Source organism: Emydura macquarii, unplaced genomic scaffold (assembly GCF_026122565.2).
Source record: "Emydura macquarii macquarii isolate MOO-44397 ecotype Brisbane River unplaced genomic scaffold, CSIRO-AGI_Emac_v2 contig_2681, whole genome shotgun sequence".
Taxonomy (NCBI): Eukaryota; Metazoa; Chordata; order Testudines; family Chelidae; genus Emydura; species Emydura macquarii.
In genome coordinates, this window is record NW_027132818.1 from 642,348 (window position 1) to 661,508 (window position 19,161).

The following is a 19,161-nucleotide window of genomic DNA, read 5'->3' on the forward strand; positions in this document are numbered from 1 at the left end:
TTGTTAGCAAAGATACAATAAATGCATTTTTGAAAGACTGATATTTTCTGAAAGTGACAAGTTTACAACTTAGACCTTTTTTAAAGGAGGCACTAAAGGGGAAAAAAAAGAACCCATGTGTGGATTTTTAGAACAGATATCTAAGAAGACACTTAAAATACTGGTTGACTTTGGAGAGTACCAGTTTTTGTTAACTGACTGACTGATTTTTAAGGTCAAAACTTTGGAGATCTATTGCTAATGTCACTGTCAGATTGGGAACCTGAATCTACCACTGTTTCATGGTTGCTTTTCATCCACACACAAATGAAGCACCATAAAATAGCACAGTCTTGCTGTCTATTCCTCTCTGTTATTTTAACTTTTCATGTATATTTTTGCCTTAGGAAACAATTTGTGAAAACCATTGCGGGCCTGTTTTGACCAATGTGCCATGCTCCCGCATGGTATCATTATTTTGATACCAAATTCAATGAAAACATTATCAAAGGTCTGATTTTCGGAAGTGCTGAGCACTTGCATCGCCAGTTGAAGTCCGTGGGAGTTACAGATACACAGCACCTCTGAAACTTAGGTCCCAAATGGTAAAACAACTGTCTTAGTCTATTGTACTTGTTCCTTATGTATGCACTGGGTCTGGAATTGGCACCATAATGATTTTCCCTGTGCACATATTGCAAATAAAAATGCCAATTTCTCTGGCTATCATCATCTCCCTTCTGCCCGTGCCACTTCCTGGCATTACACATTTCTGTGGCGTACATCGGAGATAAGGCCTATGGGATTGTGAGCACATCTGATGCAATAAAACTACATTCAGGGTCTCATTCTCATGTACAGTAACAAGACTGCCAAGACTGTCAGAGAATGTATAATGTGGGTGAAAATTTTCTTTTGCAAGAACTGGAAGCTTCTGCTACATAGCAGAAACCCCAAAATGAAATGAAATTGAAGTGAAAGTCTTTTAAAGCCTACTCAGTTTGCTATATCATCTGGCTCAACTAAAAACATTATGTTATGACAAATTTAAAAACAAGCAAAAAACCTAACTCCATTATCAATCTTAACTCCATTTTCCTTAGAAGTCTATGCCTTCTGGTGACAACAAACATGTATATTATGCAGGCCCATCATTTCTTATCTTCATGTAAATGTACACAAGATACTCAAACTCTGATAGAGAGGTAACAAGCATTAGGAAAAGGAAGATGAAAACTATCTCATAAACATGTCTGAAGGAATCTAGTAATAAAGATCTGTAAATTCCAAAATTCAGAGCCAATGGCATGGAAAGAAAGAGCCTTATCCAAATTGTTAGGATTTGAAGATAGTGGATGGCAGGAGTGCTTTATCTGGTCGGCAACAGAGAGACTATTGCACCTTCACTGAACCACTGTCTGCAAAACCCAGGAAACATCTTGCTGTGCAGTTAATGAAACATTTGCTTGATGTCTCTCCCAGTCCTTCTGTTACAGTTGAATAATGTTACAACACAAGTTTGTGCAATAATTACTAGGATGTTAAAGCTTGTGCTGTATCATTTCATGTCACTTTTTTCCCCTTCTCCATTTTTTTCCTGGGGAAATTAGGTTGCACTTTCTTGTAAAGATCTCTTTCCTCTTACTTAAGACAGACTGGTAAAACAAAGAAGAAAAATAATACTTCTGGCTTTTTCTGGTCAATACGAGATCAAAAGACAAACAGCTACTACACAAATCTCTATATCAGGTTTAGCCAGCCATAAATTTAAGATTTGGTGCATCTTTTTTGGTAGTTATGTTGCAACATTCCTTGATATGTAACAGGAATTAAAAACTTAATTAAACTTATTTATTTGTTGTCTCAGGGCATTGGTCATAAAATGTGTTTGCAGCTGTAATCAGACACGTGAAATCTCGGCTAAGAAGCTTTTTTATATTCTATCATATATAAAAATATATATCAATATGAATAATTTCAATGTGAAGTTTGGTAAGTGACAAATCCATAATAAGGGCCTAATACTTCCATCATTCCATACACACATGCCCACCAACTTATTTCTCACACACTGAATGGTGACAAGATGGAGCCAATATTTTGAAACTCAAAATTCAGCACACAAGCAGATACTTTCTCCATGCTATTAAAAAGATAAAATACCCTAAACCTTGATATGGTGAAATGATCATATACACTTCCTAAAAAAAAGAAAGAAAGAAGTCTTTAGAAATGTTTATACAGCACAATGTGGTCTTTTACCTGGTCAGCAGTGTACTACAAAGGTGGGCTTCTATATTCTTAGAAGTGCCATCTTCAACGTAAGACATTAAGGGCCTGATCCAAATTCCACTGAAGTAAATTAAGACTCCCTTTGATTTCAGTGGGTTTTGGTTCTGGCCCTAAGGGCCTGTTCTTGGTGAAGTTCTGTTTTACTATACCCTAAAGCAATGTCCTCTCTGCCTATCTCTGGAGTTTTCCAAGTGCAATTTACCATTACTTATCTAGATACTTATATGGTCCCAGTCACCACAGTATATAATTGTCTCCCCATTTCACAGATGGAAAAATGAGGCACAAAAGATTAAGTGAAGACGAATAGGGAATATTTTTAGCTTTCTAGTCAACATTCCCGTTCTTAAATAAAAAATCAAATGTCAGCCATTGTGTGAGCTGCTGAGTCCATGACTGCTGCACTGGCATACACACTCATTGTGTTAACAATTTCTATGTCATTGCAAAAAATGCTTTCCCCTAAATACAGTATCAGAGGTGCTGTATAAATCCACATTGTGAAGTCAACAGGCCAGATTCACTGGTATACTCTGCCCCTTTGCTCCACTCCAGTGACATGAAGCAGTGCTAAGTCTGGCTTGAAAAAGAAGTAGAATGTACTGGTGAATCTGGTTTAACAAATATATATTTCCATGAGCACATATGTTCTATTCTATGAAGTCACTGAATTTCATAGTGACAGAACAGATGCAATCTATTTTTCAGTCTATGGGATTAACTCATATGCTGCTATGAAGGATTATATCTTTCTACATTCTGGAATCATAAGGTGTATAACTTTGTCTGTTAATACAGTTGTAAGAGGCACAGGTACTTTTGTTCTTGTGCTGTTTTACAATTATTAACACAAAATAGTAGCCAAACCCTCTCCTGACTCATACAAGTATTTGTCCTAGTGACTTCAATAGGATTCTTTCCATGAATAGACTGAGCAGGGTTTGGCCATAATTTGCATAATATATTACCTGAAATAATCTTCTCTTTGTAAATGAAAGCCCTATTATGTACAACTATATGGTGTTCTGACTGTAAGGTGCTTTGAGTATGAAAACACTATAGCAAAGATTATTTATTTATTATATTATATTATATTATATTATATTATATTATATTATATTATATTACTCTATCTACTGGTAACAGATTTTCTTCAGGATCTGAAGTACCTATCAGCAAAAACAACAACAAAATATTCCATTAAACAATTTCAACCTCATTTCTAGCAGCAAAACTGTAAACTTCAAATCTTCATCCATTTCCACCCTAATTGGGTAGGGGAAAAAATCATATGAGTAGCTAAATGAAAATTTCAAATCTATAAATGCCTGAGGCAAAAAAAAAAAAAAAAAAGAAGTGAAGTCTCTTGTGAGTTTGGTTAGTGAAAAGAAAAAAAAACATACTAAGCATGACTGCATGTCATTTTTCAATTTGCTCGTGTTAAATAATGATTTCTAGGGCAGAAAAAGAGTGAAGTGAAAAGGAAGAGCTCCACTCTGGTCTTGTTTAGTTTTTCCTGGTCTTTTGCAGTGTCTGACCACTTCTTGGTTATCATATTAAACTTAAACAATGAACCATGGACAGTTTGGCATGTCATCTCTATCCTGGGCCATGTACCTGATGAGGAAAAACAGAGCAACCACTGGTATCTTTGGTAAAGATTTATTTATCTTTCTATTCAAAAGTTTTTGTTGGTGTGTTATCATGGAGATCTCTACTACTGCGTAATTATGGGAACTATTTGATGGGAAAGAACTTAAAAGTAATATAATTTCTACTGGAGCAAAAAAAGAAAATACATTAGTGTATATACATTAGCTTTCACTAGACGGCTAAGTATGTTGTAGGCTTTTAAAAAAATGAATTAAATTTCTTCAGAGGAAACACTTAAAGATAATTTTCATTATAACACTATGGATTTGGGTCCCATCAAACTCAGTGGGAATTTTGAGTAGGATTGAGTTCATAAATCAGTATTTGCTGTTTGACATTTTAGCCACTTCAGAAAGCAATGTTGTCACATGAGGCCGGGAATTGTCAATAAATTTCTATTAAAATTCATGGAATTATGCTGATTTGCTATGCTGATTTACACTAACTGAAGGTCTGGCCCATACATTATATCTTTAATTCCTTCAAAAAATGTTAGTGGAATAAAAAAGAGTTTTTGTTTCACATCAAAAAGCTAAAGAGAAAAATATCATTTAACAAAATAACTTGAGCTTGAATGAGACATTGGTCAGTTCAATTGGTTTCACTTAGGTCAATTCTGTTGTAGTTGTATTTAGCTGAGAATGTTATTTTTGATGCTTTTCAAATGAATCATTTGCCAGAATTAAATACAATATGTTCAATCTTTCATACATTTGACATACGCAAATTTTGTTTCCTTTTACATCATCTTGGTATTAGCACTGCTCTTAGTTGTCCCTTTCCACTAATAATATACATAACTATACAACACAATATCTTAATGCAAAAGGGACCTGGTTTGCATAACATGAACGTAGTATAATTATTAATATGGCTAGTTATTGTTCTACTCAAAACTATACTGAACAAGGATAGTAGGCCAGAATGAGAGTTAGGAATTACAGAATACTTTTGTCCCATCTATTATTTTTAATTCCCATTTTACAATTCCTTCACTTTTTCCCTATCAATTTCTATTGCAGTCAATTGTCATGATGTGATTCTCAGGTGCTTACTGTTAACATTATAAAGGTTATATTTAAACTGAACACGGGAATACATTCTGTGCTGATTTCTATCTCATGTTACCCTTTTGAAGTCCTAATCCCATTGGTTCTAAATCAGCACAGAATGTGGAGCAGAATCTCTGAATTCAACATATTCTATTGTTCTGTCAAGAGAGGGATCTATAGTTCTTGTTTCCATTCTACATGTTTTGGAGGTATTGTTTAATCATTTGCTGATAACATGTAGATACAGAACAGAGTTCAACAATGCTAATTTTCCAGATCGGCTTTAAGATATAAGATATGGCATATGGATGTAAAATTATAAGCCGTATAGCAGTTCAGACTGTAAGAGTTGCTATCCAAATCTCCCCCCCCCCCCCCCCGTAGCATTGTTTTGCATGTACTGAAGAGAAAGAGTAAAAAAATAATGACAAAAATATGATGTTTGGTACGTTTATTAAAAAATAGCTTTCAGCCAAAAAAATGAGACATCATCCCAATGTTTCTTTCAGGGTATAGTGTAAGTGATAAACATACCCTGTATCTGAAGTAGTTCTCAACATCTGAAGAAGATCTTTTGCTTTCTAAAGCAATGGCATATTGTCCTTTTAGAGTCATTTCTCCAGTAGAATGATTTAAGAAGTGATTTATGAGATGATGGGAGGGAAGTGCTTAGGAGGCAACACCATAAACCGAGGTTGGTGTGTATGTACTATATAACTACTGTATATAAATTAAGTTCTAATAAAATGATACAGTTGGAAAGATCAGCTGTATTTTAGATTTAGTTGTCAGGTGATGTGTGTAATTCTTACTGTCCAGTAGATTGAAAAAATATCCCTTTTGGTACACTGTAGATAAATTGGGTTCTTAAATGAACACTATGAGAAATGCTTTGGTCAGTGCAGAAATCATATCAGCAGATCAATTTGTTTGACAGTTATGTTTAGGCTCAATTTAGTTGTGATCATTCTTGGTCCCAATTTTATAATTCCCATTTAAAAACCATGCAAACAAAATACATATTGGCTAAGAAAAACTTGAATACTGCCTAACATAGAACAGGGTTAAAGCTCTTTTAATGCGTAATTTCAGAACCTGAAGGGAAAAACAGATTACAGGGTAGCATTGTGCTCAAAATAAACTTAGCAATGTATAGATAACCCATTGTGTCACTGGTATCATACACCACATCTGCTAATGAAAGGCTGTAAACAGATATGATCCCAAACCAAAGTTATTTGCCTTAGTATATAGTAACTTCCCTTTTAAACAAATTTAGTTTATAGAGTGGCTAATATTAAAATGGTTGGTATACAATTCACTATGTCTTGTATCCTATACTGATTTGATCATGCTTATAAATGTTCTATAATTTTAATAGCAACTTAAGAGTTGATTTGCAACGAATCTTTTGAAACTTTGCAGATTTTTTTATTTTAACACAACTAAACTAAAATGGCTCAATTTTCCTCTGACTTGCAGAGGTTTTACTGGTGTAAAAGAAGATCTCTGCTAAATTGCTATACTGTTACACTTGGGGTTAATGGAACAGCGAATCAGGCCCAATAGGATTTTATAATTAAAATGGTTTAAAATATTGTGCATTTCAGTTAGGAAACCTAAACTGGATATCCTTGTTGGATTTCATCATTTTCTCTGGCAATTACATAACATGATAAGAAGGCAACATTAATTCAGTCTAACCCATTATATTCCCACAGCATGTTTCTCAGAATCTCACTTCCTCAGAGAACTGGGGATTATTTTCACATCTGTCTCACTGAGGACTGTATCTCATCCTTCACTCATGTACAGATGTCATCGTGGACAGATGAGGGTGGAAGACTTGATAGGAAGTGTTCAGTGTTGTCTATTATGATTCACTATGACCTCTATGGGAGATCTGATGTAGATCAAAGCTGGTATAGCAACCTATCTGGATAAAGAAAAAATTTGTTTTAAACAACAAGCTTCCTGAAGAAATACTGTTGGTTTCCAATCAAAACAAAGTAACGCTTTTTTGTGATTATTTATATTTAAAGCTACAATTCTGGCATGGAAATTTTTAGTAAATTTCATAGCAGAGGTGCCGGAAAAAAACAATAAGTCACAGAAAGCTCATCAAATAATGTAAGTTTTGCTACATCACCGTGGTGAGGGTGCTGAAGGCCAGGGCAGTGGCTGTGGGGAGTGGGGTGTGTTGGAAAGCGAGCTCATCCTGCAGTCACCCTGCAGGGGTGGCTCTATCCCATAGGGCTGGGGCTGGATCCCAACTCTGGGTGTTGCAGGGGTAAGTGGTCCAAAGCTGAGTGATGCTGCAACCCTGTGCACCAGGTCACAATGCCACTCAGTTTGCGGGCTTCATCAAATGTGATTTCACAGCCATTTCTAAGATTTCACTGATTTTATTCCAGGTCACTATTTCCGTGACATCTGTGTCAAAATCATATCCTTATTAATGCATACTTGAAATCAATGTAGTGTTTTGAGGGAACTGATTGACAGTCTGGAAGGAGGCAATCCTGTATTTATCAGAATAGACAGCAACATTATAAACTCTTGCCCTACCAGTATGCCTCAATTCCACCTTGGAAGGTCAAACAGCCATTCAGTCTATGAACTTTCTGCTAAGGCTTCCAGCTGGAGTGACTATCTTGGGGCCACCTTGTCCAGTGGAAAATGAACTGACACCATCATCTGAATGCCAATAGACTACCAAATAGCTGTCAAATGGTAATGTTCACTATTGACCTGGGCTGGATTTGAACCATGAATCTAGAAACTTCTCTCCTATCCCATTAACTGTCTACTGAGCCACTCAGTGTACCATTATTTTAAAATGTTATCTCTGCTAATATTTGTGCTCTTATCCAAAATGATTGGGTGGGGGGGGGAGCCTTGCATATTGAATGTGCCCTCAGAAGGTTGGATCTTGGCTTCATATTCAGCCAACATCAGAAATGCAACTCTGGCCCCAATCCTTGGCTGGTGTGAATGGAACTATCCTCAGCTGAGGATTGAGTCTTCTTCCTTTCATGGGAATTGGTGGTGGAGAGAGGGAGAGTGCAAGATCTTGGACAGCCAAAGGGAATTGCCACAGTTTGTCTTCCGTCCTGATTCCTAAGGATCAAAAGCCTTTCTCCCTATAGAAGTGGTGTGCAGACTTTTCCAGTCACACCCCACCACCACCATTAACAGAATCTATCCACACCCCACTTCCCATTATTGCACCGCCAAGGCTTCCTCATCAGCAGAACTTGGGATGAAGGCGGAGCTGGGGGCAGAACTGGGGATGGAGGAGGAACTGGGGCTAGAGGCGGAGCTAGTCTGGAGTGGAGAGGGAATGAGGGCAGAACTGGGCTGAGGGCAGAGCAGGGGGTGGAGTGGAGCTAGGGGTGGGGGTGGAGCAGGGGTGGGAATGGAGTGGGATTGGGGGCAGATCTGGCCTGGAGGTGGAGCTGGGCCTGGCGGTGGAGCAGGACTGGGGGCTGAATGGGGTTAGAAGAGGAGATGGTCTAGGGGGGGGAGTGGGACTGGAAGCATAGTGCTCCCTCCCTGCCTCCCCCCTCCCCTCCCCCCCCGTGGGGACTGGCCTGGACCTGTCTCACGCCCCCCAAATATTCCTTCATGCCTCTTAGGGGAACGTGCACCACAGTTTCGGGACCACTGCACTATAGCAATAAAGGAAGGTAATGGGGGGCTGGGTTTAAATAAAAATGAATCTATCTCCAGAATGAATTACTCATTGAGATCATGGTTCTGGATATTCAGACCTGTTTAAAATTCCCCTAGTTTTTTTGTGGTGGTGGAAACCACCACCAGTATTTCCTATTACTGCTTCATGAAAAAGTCCTGATGCAGCCACAGCCTGCTGACATAGAAAGTACTGCAGATGCCTGCACCTGTCAGAGCCCCCAAAATAATTGAATAATAGCTAATGAAGTGTCAGATAAAACTACTCAAGTGAGTTGCACTTTAAGGATACTATTGAAAGCTGAGTGCCATTTGAAAAAGAGAAAATTATAAAAAATAAAAAATGTAAATAATAAGAGGAAAAATAAGTTCCTATCATTAGATACTTTAACAAAAAGGTGAAAGGACCCAATAGTTTTTTTTTTTAAACAAAGATTCTCAGCTAGTGTAAATTGGCACAGCTGCCAGTTGATCGGCATTGATATCAGAGAAGCAATGCTAAATTATGCCAGCTGATGATCTGGCCCACTGACTTCAGATTCACTAAAAACAAATAAATCCACAGATAGTGAATAAATGCAGTTATATATAATGGCTAGTGAAATATAATTAAGAACGTGAGCTCTTGAAAGACTGGATGTGTTTTGTATATAAAAGTGTGAGTGTGCATACACTAACATATAGCAAAGCCTGCCTGTAAATCCCTTGTATTGTTGAAGTTTGTTTTGTGGTCCTGAACAAACCATGAACTTGTCCGGTCATGAACCAGGACAACATTGTGCTACACAATTGCTAGACCCCATTGTGCTGTACAAACACACAGCAAAAATATACAGCCATATTTAAAACAAAACAAACAAAAAACAGCTAAACCAGACAAGACACAATAGTGAACATTCTTACACTGGCAAGGAGATGGACTAATAGCTTTATCCCTCTGTAGACTCCGTAAAATGTGTACACACTCAGGCTAGCACTGCAAATAATTGTACAAGATGAGTTCTAACAAAAGGTGACATATTGATATATTAAAATGATGTTAATTCCTTGGTTTAAACAAATTAGCATTTTATCTGGAATTCATCTTGTTGGAATACATATATACGTGTGTGTGTGTGTGTGTGTAAAATATTTATAATAATTCAAATATTTTCCAATTTTTAGTAACAAAATCTGTATCTTGATTATTTGAAATAATGTCTTTCTTCAAATCTATTCCTAATCCTGTTGCGTATACATTACCGTAAACTAGATTATATGATGAAGCTGTTTTATAGTGGGGAAAAAGCTATAATAAGAGTGGCAACAATGTATCAGAGCCTAGAGCATCTAAGTGGTATACTGAGCAATCGGTTGCAGGTGGAATGTTAAGTGGAAAAGAAACAATTTATGAGATTAACTTGCGGCTTCGTCTGTGGCTGTGAAAATGCATTAGTGGTGATGATCGTGGTTAATAGGCCTTTGCATTTCAGTTAGGCTTTCTTCCTCCATCTCTGATTCAGTCAAATGACCTTATGGTGAAAATCCCAAGCATGGTCCCTTAACAGCTCTGAGGCAAAAATGCCTTCTCTGTGTAGAGTCATTGTTAGATGTGCACCATGAAAGCCAGTCCTAGACCAAATGGTGCCTCAGGCGAGGAGCATCTTTGGCGCCCTCCCTCCTTCCCCTCCATTTGTTAAATTTTTGAATAACTTATTTTATTGCATTTGTGGCCCATTTCACAACTTTCATTCATGATTTGCGTGCATGATATATCCCTTTAAGATGATAAATTTGCATGCTAGGATCTGTATCTGTATTTATTCATGCCATATAAGCAAATAAAAAATGGTTTCCTCTAAGCTTATAGAAACACTTTAATTTTAAGAATAACTGAAATGTACTAACATAAAGAAATTGAACTGTGCACCAACATTGGGTGGACCAGTATTAAATAGTGTTGCAGTAGGTGACAGTGTTAGGATGTTAACCCTAGTCCTTTAGTTCAAAAGATTGCTTTTCTCACCTTTGCTCTGGTGAACTGAAGCACCGCGTCAGAGAGATCTGAAGACTGGCCAATGGCCTTTTCAAGCGATAAAATAGCAAGCGATGTCAGTCTCTTGTCATCCATCATCAATCGAAGATATGTTTTAATGAGCCTGAGCTTCTAAAAGTTGCGCTCACCACTCATGACTGTGACCAGCAGCGTGAGCAGAATCCTCAAAGCTATCCACACATTAGGAAAAGCATCCTTCAGCTCTGCATCATGAATGAATTGGAGAACTTGGAGTAGAGAGTGCTTCCCGTGTGGCAAAATGTGACAGATGTTGTCCAATTCGACATAGAGGTTTTTATCACTGATGTCCGAACATTCCCCATGTGTCAGCATCCAATGAAAGTCCATACAATTGTTCAAGAGTGTTTTCCTGTCCATCGGCAGCTTACTAAGGTCATACAAAAAGCCCCAGCTCTTTTCGAGGTGTTTCATTTGTCCAAATCTTTCTTCAACGGACTCTCAAGCAGCATCAATGAGCGAGCAAAAGAACTTCCTTTTGAATTTTAATTCCGAGCTTCCCATCACCTCATCTCTGCCCTCGTAACCAAACTGTCTCTTCTTCTGATGAATATGAGTTTCCTTGAAGACAGGCTAAACTCCTAAGTTTTTTGCTATTTCTTTGGCAGCAGTGGCGGGCTTTGCACCTCATGTCAGATTCTGGCCTCATCTTTACTCGACTGCACCAGTTCCATCAGGGCATCATAAACCTCAGTCACTTAGTACTTCACTGGCCGTACGCTGTCAATGCTGCTCTCCCAGTGAGTTTTACTTAGCGGCATCATGGTCAGATTTGTAACATCGTTCATGAGGATCTTCCACCTGATAGTTGATGCTGAAAACAAGACGTGTATCCTAGAAACTAGCCTGTTATCTTAAATAGAGTTACCCAGAGACTTCAACTTAAACACTCTGGATTAGATAAAACAATAAAACAAGCTTGTTAACTACAAAGAAATAGATTTTAAGTGAGTACAAATAATAAGGCATAAAAGTCTGAAATAGGTACACGAAAAATAAAGATAAAATACTTACCAGTGTCTAACTTAACAAACTATATTACATTCAAGCAAAATTTCTCACCACATGCATCCAGCAAGTTTACTGACCAACTCTTTGGGTCTGGATTTCCTTCCCTTGGGTCCAATGGCTGTTTCCTTTTGTCTTCTCAGGTGTAGAAATGTGGTGGGCAGGGACAGAGAGAGGGCGATCTTATAACTTCACAAACAATGTTGCCACACATATTTTATCAGGACAGTACTGACCAGCAAATTATGAGTTTTCAAATAATACCTTACAAGGCATACTTTGTACAAAGATCATTACAGTAGTGTGTAAGGTGTGAATACAGGCATGTATTCCATCACACTAAGGTAATACTCAGTGTGAGTAAAGGTGGTAGAATCTGTCCTATGGCATATACATTTCTCATAAAAATGAGCGTAACTGGAGCTAAGGTTTATGGTCCGGGTTTACCTCACTCTGCATTTCCTTGGTATTGCAAAGATGTCAGAAGGGTATGTAATATTTTACATTACGTTTGCTGTTGTAATTAAAATAGTAAAATGAATTAGAGACAGAATGGCAGCCTTATGTCTGTCAATAAAACTAAAACCAAGACTCAGGATGCAATCTCTTTTCATTGTGTGTCTTATCCACTCTCTCCTGGAGCTCCTGGAAGAGCACAAAGCACAATCAATTTCCACCCTACTCACTTGTGAAACACTATTGAAAATGCTAAGCAAATTCATTGAGAACTTTCTACTATGGGCAGCAAAATGAAGGAGATGCCAGTCTTCACCTTGTCTCTTCTCCCTAGGACCAACGTGGGAGATGTGGAGGGAGAAGGAAAAGGGGGGAAAGCGATTCACTTCATCTTGAAACCAAAAATAGTATAAGGGTGAAAGAAAAGGGAGATGCTTCTACCATTGAGCAACCAGAAGTCAGGAAGAGCTGAAGATCCATTCCTTCACAGAATGGAGTCAGAGAAAAGTTATATGACCAACTGATACAAATATCACAATGTAACATCAGGAGTAGCACTGTGATTTTTTTCCTTTGCGGCTCACTGCAACATCATTCCATAACAACATGGTTCCTCATCTCCTCAAGGATACATTTAATGTAAGAGGAAGGAAAAGTTAATGCTTCGTTTCCACATTTTTCTCACTTGGTTAACTCCAAACTCTACATCATTGGAACTTTCCTACAGGCCAACCACGGTTGGATGGAACTCCCTTTGAAACCCATCGTCATTGCTCTGTATTGAAATATCAGCTCTATAGCTCTATTCCACTAGGGAATGAACACGCTTCCCTTCACAGCAGTTCCAGCCCTTGCTGACCTGAAGAGCCAAAGATGGACCTTGGGAAGGAAGACTAGATAACTACAAGGATGGAAGAGAGCCATAATGGGATATAGAGTCCTTTATCTAGAAATCATTGGTTCAAATCTAGCCCAAAGCAAGCAGTGATTTTGGGGTTGTTACCATATTGAGGCTCATCCATGGCCTATATACAATGAATTGATAGCCCTAGTTTATCTTTTAGAACACAATGTCCACTTCATAAAGCGAACACTATAATCGGCATGCTTGTTGGCAAATTCAATATTGAGGCCAAGGATTGAATAGGCATGGTGTCTGAATAACCCTCTGACTCCCCAGGTCAAGGTTATGGCATACTGACAGGGCAGTGTGAGGGAGCTTACATTGCTGCTGTCATTTGTACCTGAGAATAAATTGATGACTTCAGGTTCCAGTTTTATCCACACAAGAGCTTTCACAGCCACTAGAAATTCATACTGAAGTTGTTTTTTGTTTAAATCAAACTAATCCTGAGGAAGGCAACCAAACCCAGGTCTCTGACCCAGCAGTGCCCAGCATTAACTACAAGGCCATCTATTCAGTCTACTTCCCTTGCAATTTTAATAATAGTCTAAAGAGGAAAAAAAACTATGTTTTTGTCATTGTCTTGGGTCAGGTATTCTTTGGTCCTGATACTGTGACTGGAAAAATGACATATCCGCTAACATCACATTAGTTATCGTATTTTCTTTTTTGTCCAGGATTATGCACAGGAGAAATATTATGGGCTGGATTCTCAGACTCTGGTCAGACTTCATTCATTGAAAGAACTGAGTCAGGGAAAAAGTCCTTCCCAGTATTTTGGGGCTGGCTGGGGTCCTGCTCAGCTACTTACATAAATTAGTGGAGCCTCAGGGCTGCTCTAACTTACACTTGGCTGCCCACAGCTGCAAGGGGCCATTCCAATAGCCGAATTGCACTCCAGTCATGCTCCTCAGCCAAGTCCCTGACATGGCCCCTACTCTGGGGATTGTAAGTGGGGTAGAACAGAATCACTATACCAGCTCTGTGCAATCTATGGAATCCCCATATGCCAAGGTTATGCCCTGGTGGCAGGTTGGCTGGCTTTTGCAGCCCCACTAGAATGCCCTAGGGCAATGGAAAATTGGGCCCTATATTCCATTTGCTGATATATTCCACCTTCATTATTCCTACCACTGTATATGAAAGCCCATCAAAAGACTAAACCTTACAATGAACCCATGTAGGTTAATATTATGTAAACCTTAGTATATAAAGTGCCATTGAAATCACTAGGTGTGAAAGATGTTATCTGTACTAACACAGACCTGTAACTCACAGTATAATGGTATGCAATGCTAATTTAAGTTTCAAAAATAGCTACTACATATACACAGTGGTAATTATTCAGCTCACTCACTTCCATTCCCTCTCCATCTCACTCTCCTAAGTATTTCAAGTAATCGGCTTCTACTCTCAGGATTAGCTACAATATTATATTAAAAGAATATTCTTAATTCAGCCTCTTATTTTCTTCCTTTTGTGCTGTGCAAAAAAAGAAATGATCAGAAACCACAGAGTATTTTTGTGTGTTCAATTTTGGAGGATCTCTAAATTGGCTTAAAATCATTAGAGTTCCAAGTCATATAGTGCATCACTGTGTTTTTGGCACCACTCCTACTAATTCTAAATTTTCTCCTTAAAGATGCTTCTCAAGCTGTGACTTGAAGGTTCAAGTGATGTTGCAGCATATTCCACTGTTTATCTGATCTTATGATCAGAATTGCTCCTGCTCTTAAAACTGACCTTATTTTACTGTTATTTCTTGTCTTATCATTTTTAAACTAATGAAAACAGTTCCTCCCCTTCCTTTTTATAGTACCCTTTTATATACTTGTAAACCTCAGTCATGCTGTCCCCCTTGGCTTTCTTTTTTACCTCAAATATATGGAGATATTTTATTCCTTTAATCTTTCCTTATAGATAGTTCCTTCCAGACCTTTAATCACTGTAGTTGCCCTTCTCTGTAATCTCTCTTATTTACTGATATATAGCCAATAGTATGATGCCCAGAAGTAAATGCATTTCTCCTGCTGTTATCTGAGTGCTGAGCAAAAGAGAATAGTTGCCTCCTTGGTCTTAGATGGTATCCCTCTACTTATTCATTTCAAAATAGCTCTTTTGTGCTTAGCCAACAGCATTGCCTTGAATAACCAACTTTATTTTTTTAAAGTTGCATCCAGGCTACATTTCATATTTTTAGCCAACACAATATGGAATGCACAAATCAGAAACTGCAGAAGAATGGCTTTGCAATGGAAACTTTGACCAATCCTTCACTGCAGCATGTCAGTTTATGGACATCAGTGTAATACACAAAGCAAAAATATCCTGTATACAATCACTTTATAGTATATTTAGGGCCAGCTTGTGACTTGAACAACACCCATGTGCAGTGGGGTAAAGAAGAGCGAGAACACCTGTTGCCCCTGCTTGGGTTACACATATCTTGGCTCTGGGCATGCGGGTGGCCACATGGACTGCACACCTGGTTACTCACACAAACCCTGAAGCAGGTGAGCAGGAAGCAGCCATGAATGAGCAGAACCTTGGCTTTGACCCCCATCAAGCCTGCCAGCATAGTTGAGCATTGGGGGATATCATAATTGACTGCTGGTATAGAGCAGCAGCAAACTACTGCACCTTTGCCGCCTCTCTGGAGAAAAGAGGAATCAGGGAGAGGAGGGTGTCTCTGAGACACGATACCTCCCAGGGTGGCATCTGAGGCTGTGCATTTTATATGGAGCTGTGCCTAATTGAGCCTTGAATTATATCAATTTATTTTTTTTAAAAAAAGCAGCAGATCCAGCGCTCAGGGTACTCGTTGTAAAAAACAATAAGTAGGACCAATGTCCCACAAACTAGCCCCTCTGAAATCTCCCCACAATTGAGCTCTTCCCTACTCTCACCTGTCAACTCATTCCTTCCCCCAAGGAAATCCTGGAAGAACAAATGGGTGTGACACTGCCATCTGAAGATGAACAAATCTGGGGTTTGATTCAGAAAGCATATTCCAGAGATGAGAGTCTCTCCCTGAACATATGGGTACCCACTCCACCTCCTGCACCCCAAATGCCTACACCAGGGGGTTACTAGTTTGAGAGCCACAAAAGAAAGAAAAACTTTTTAATCAACATGGCTTTCAGCCAGCAGCTGCACTTTCCGAATGGTTTTTAAATGTAATAATAATAATAATAATTAAGAATGCTGCACACTTTCATAGCCTTTTTCATCTGTAGCTCTCAATGTGTTTTACTTAATCCCTATTTTGTGGATGGTGAAAGTGATTTGCCCAAGACATAGCTTCCTGTAAACCATATTACAGTAATAGCATCTTGAAATGACAAAAGCATTGGTCACTCTAGTACAGTCCACATGCAAAAGAAAAGGTCACAAACTTCTGGACAAGAGCAAATCAAATGTGCTCTTGGCCACTGTTGGTACCTGTGTATCCAGAAGTGGTTGGGGATTCAGTAGTAGTCTCTTTGTTGCAAACCTGACCAACAAAAGGTAGGCAGATGACCACAGTCAAATCAACTGTGCCATTTCTCTAACCCCAAGGTACCCGCACAACCGCAGCCTTGCCTGGGTTGAACTGCAGTCAAGCTACCTTCTTCCAAGCCACAGTCTTGGCATAACAATTGATAAGCACCAAGCAGTCCAATGAAATATATACAGCTAAATGTCTTCCACATGTTGGAGACCTCACAGCCCAGTCTGTCTCATAGACTCTAAGGTCAGAAGGGACCAATATGATCATCTAGTCTGACCTCCTGCACAACGCAGGCCACAGAACCTCACCCACCCCCTCCTGTAATAGACCTCTAACCTATGACTGAGTTATTAAAGTCCTCAAATCATGGCTTAAAGACTTTAAGGTACAGAGAATCCACCAGTAAGTGAGCTGTGCCCCACGTTATAGAGGAAGTCTCAATGGCCTCTCATACACATTAACTTATATAGATTAAATATATTCAATATCTATATATTTCAGTGTATACATGAGGCCATTGTGGGCTATAGTGAGGATTAAGTGGCTATAACTATAGTATATTACTTTTCTCCATGCTGTATTTAATCATAAAACTCAAAGGCAAGCAGCACAAAAATATTTTAATATGTGAAATAACAGAGTATTTGTTTTCAGCCAATTCGGTCAGACTACTCACGATAAGAATTGCTATGCCTAACATTAAGTGTTTGCGGGATCAGTTGTAAAGACCTGATCATACAAACTCTTATTCACATAAGCAGTCCATCAATTTATCACACGCAGAAGCAAAGACTACTCACACAATTAAAAATTTTTGGCAACAGGGCCTTAACAGACAAGCTAAGCAATTCAGCCACAAAATGTACTAGCTGACCCAGAGAATAGTTTTATCTTAGGCCCCAATCCTGCAAACAATTATGCATGTGCATAATTTTATTCATATAAGTCCCATTAATTTCAGTGGGACCACTGCTAAGAGCAAAGTTAGCCAGGTGTGTAGGTGTTTGCAGGACTGGGACAAGAGCCTTTTTTTTTTTTTTTAGATTGTACTTTTATTATATGTAGCCAATTCTGTTAATGTCTACACTTTTTTCCTTTTATGATATTTTTTCTTGCTCCTTTTCCTCTATAAAATATGCTCAATGCCAGATGCATTTAAGCGATTCGAAACAAGTATATTTTTCATGTTTGCCCTTAGAATATTTGCATGAAGTAGCTGTAACTTGCATTGCATTCAGTTTTCCCTGTGCAATTCACTAAATTTCCTTTCTCATATTTCCAAAGCTTTTGCTTAACTGTAGTAGTTAAAAAGCTCCGTGCTTTGTGGTCTAGCAATCCTGTATGACAGAAGCAACCCATAGTGGCTAGAGAGTCAGTTGTGGTTTGTTTACAGCTTCAATAAATTGATGATAAAATACAAATATAAGCAGTACAGTACGCTGTTTATCATTAAAATACTAGCTGTGACTCCTGTTCTGAACTGATTCTTACACATAATCTTCATAGTATTTTATGACAATTATTAGCCTTAGGAATTCTAAGAAAGACTATTATATTAGGAAAAAATGCTTCCTGATGTATGTATAATTTACCTTCAAATATAGCAACAATCAGTTCACTAGTAACTGTCATTTTATTCTTACAGCCTGATTATTTCATTAACTTCTATTCTTTCAGAATATTTACACAGAATTAATCCATCCAGAGATTTTCACGGTACAGTAGATTCAAATTATATTTCCCTGTTCCTCATGCACAGATCAGTAAAATAGAAGATGATAAACTGAATTAACCAAAAGATGAAAACATTCTTACAGCTGCCTTCTTAACTCTAATAGGCATGTAATACACAACATTCAAGTTCAACTATATCAGTTATCTCCATCACAGTATTTACCACAGCCACTCCAGTCTTATATGACTCCTTGTGACAGCTTATTTTAATATAAAGCCTGACTTCTGGCTATTTACAAATGCTTTATTATTGCTCTTGGTTTAGTAATACATTCTTCTTTTCAACACTGATAATGCCAGCTAAATGGTGCAGGGTTTATAAGGATGAAATATTTCCTATGTCTGCTATTAAACTTTGAAATTGAATGTTTCCTTTTTCATTTGTGTTTCTATTTCATTTCTATTTCAACTGAACAATTCAGATTGAGAAAGGATCACCAGTGACTGAAATTCAGCTCAGTAAAGGAATGAATTTTAAAAATAAAATGCCTCTCAACTACCTGAATAAAACTGAAGAATCCTGCTTTTTCCAAAAAATAATCAAAGTCTGTAGGTGTGTGTATTTTACATGATGTAATATATACAAATATGCACATGTACATCACTGAAATTATTCTGCTTATCTATATGTCTATAAAAAGGTTTTCCACCTCTAATATATCCAGGATGTAATAAATACAGTAAATGTATTTTATAAATCCCCACTTGCCTTTTTAACTGCTCCTAAAATATAATGAAATAGATCAGAAGTAATTTAGATTAGAGCTAATTTAGCACAAGGGAAAGTTGAACAGTGAACAGTTCACTGTAATGATTTAATATTACAAGTGCAGAATATTTTTAAAAA